The sequence below is a fragment of the Notolepis coatsorum genome (assembly GCF_963971535.1).
Source record: "Notolepis coatsorum genome assembly, chromosome: 1".
Lineage (NCBI taxonomy): Eukaryota > Metazoa > Chordata > Actinopteri > Aulopiformes > Paralepididae > Notolepis > Notolepis coatsorum.
In genome coordinates, this window is record NC_140165.1 from 307950640 (window position 1) to 307953139 (window position 2500).

General features: G+C 39.5%; 1 protein-coding gene across 1 annotated transcript in view; it reads right to left on the reverse strand.

Moving 5' to 3' along the window:
* The window catches only part of LOC311225818 (neprilysin-like), a gene marked incomplete at both ends in the record, with an annotated part of 91402 nt that overhangs the window by 88035 nt on the left and 867 nt on the right, over positions 1-2500 (reverse strand). The window lies entirely within an intron of this gene.

The window sequence follows — 2500 nt, forward strand, 5'->3', positions numbered from 1 at the left end:
TTCGTTCATTTTAATTTCGTCTGGGTTTAAAGTCTCCGTAGTCCTTTGTAGTACTCTGGGTGAGTGTTGTGGCCCGGTGGGACATTCACATTTTACATTTTAGTCATTTAACCGAAGTGAATGAAATGAATGACAACTTTATTCAACAGATTGCAGAATGGGTACAATACAGTCCGGCTCAATGCGCACAATTGTTAAGGGGATGCAGACCAGAGAAAGACGTTTGTCTTGTTTACATCAGGGTCCCCCCATTTTCAATTCATCATGATATTATGACTTTTATGACATAGGGACATACGGGGACATAAAGTGACTTACGAGTCCTGTACAACAAGTCAGCAGGGAAGGGTATTCAGTACAACTCTGGCAGCTAAGGGTAAGTAACATTGTTCGTCAAACAGTGTCGAACCTGAGTGCTACAGTCTTGAGTGTGTAGTAGGTAGTAATATAGGCAAGGTCGATTCCTTAGTAGCAGAGTGCATACTAGTGAAAGACAGTAGGGCACTCACAACTCACTCAGAACCTTTCTACCTAAATTAACGAGCGAGTGTTAACACTTTAAGTGCCGAAAACGTGTTTAGGCGTCTTTCCTAGCCATGCTCAAGTTGCCGAGGACGCCCTAACTCGTCTTTAATATCAATATTTCAAAAATCTGTGATCTAAATCATATTTTTCCTCCGCAGCCCTGAGACACAGTGCTGGTCTCCTCTCAACCCTCTAGCGGTTCAAGAGCGCCATCTGGTGGCCGATCGGCAGATCGCCCAACAGGAAGTCACCCTTTGAACCAGTAGTACTCATCCAAATGTGGTCCGGCCCATAGATATATATAGAACACTAGATAGCTTGCCCGCGCTGCCGGCCAATGGAGAGCGACGTCACTGAACCGCCGCCATCTTGCTCCAGTTAGCATTGAGTGAGAGTGAGTGAGCTGCACAGACAGAAATACTCATAACTCGCTGAAATATTGACGGATTAACAAACGGTTTGGTTTATTACAAGCATTATTAACGTGGCTATGATTCAAGCGGTTTGTAAAAAAAAACATCTTTAATTTTTTTTTATAAGTATGCAGTATCATAACTACATCGTTGATGTTTATAGCAAACCAACCCGTTTGTAAATCCGTCAATATTTCAGCGAGTTATGAGTATTTTTGTCTGTGCAGCTCACTCACTCTCACTCAAGGCTAACTGGAGCAAGATGGCGGCGGTTCAGTGACGCTGGTGACTCCGCCTTAAGCTATCTAGTGTTCTATAGATATCTATGGTCCGGCCACTCTCTATAGCTCCCGCGACTCCATCTTGAAACACTGGATAATAGATCGCTCGCCCTAACTCAATAAACAACGTTATTTGGACGTATATACTATTATACAACCTGGAAATGGATCGGATATTTCTACATCCCATAATAGGAATATTTCAGTTCCACGCTCATCGTCCAGCGGCGCGAGGAAGCCACGGTAAGATTCAGCGTTATTCTCTAACGTCTTCTTTACTAACTGCTATGATGAACATGAATGGTATAACGTTGCCCACGGAATTATAAACGCCCCCTCGCCCATCCGGTCAACATCAGATAACGTGTAGTAACTTCTAGAAGTACCTCCAGTTGACATTTTTTATCTGGCACAGATCGCTATCAAACTGTATTTCATCATCAATATAATGCATTTGGAGCTATAAATCACGTTCTGGAGAAAGCTGCAGAAAAAGATAAAAACATACTTATACTTTAGACCATATTTTAGTATGAATATGTGAATGAAAAAGTTTAACGTTCATACACCCTGAACAATACATATAGGACATTGAATGGGCCCTAATAATGGCAATCTAGCAATAGAATTTAAAAAGTTATAGCCTGCAAAGAAGGGGAACTTCTCCATAGACAAATAGAGCTGGCAAGGGATGGTATGAATTTAACCTTCGGCAGTTAAAGTGTTAATAAATCTGAAAATAAGGCTGTTTTTTAGGGATGCTCGATATTGGCTTTTTTACGATACCGATATTGTCCAACTCTTAATTTCCGATACCGATATCAACCGATACCGATATATGCAGGGTTTCCCGCCCCAAAAAAATGGACTAATTTCAGGTAATTAACATTACATATCTCTTGTTGTGGAATTAACACAACATTATGCATACTTTTGACAATAATTTAAATCAGAATTTGTTCTTACTTGCTTGCCTGGGTAAATAAAGGTTATACAAATGTAAAAAAAAAGCTGCAAGAAAACGGTAAATGTTTGGCATCAATGGTTTCCAAATACTTACTGTCAAATTACAGTAAAATCAAATACATTTACAGATTACAACCTTTATTTAATGGTTAATATTTTGATAAAAGGTAATTTACTGTATTTGTATGGTATTTACACTCAAAGTAGAAAAACAAAGGTAATCTGTAAAATAATACAGTGAATTTCCTGTGAATTATTATTTTATTTTTTTACAGTGCAGGCTTTCAGCGCCACCAAAGGAGAGGAAACGGAACA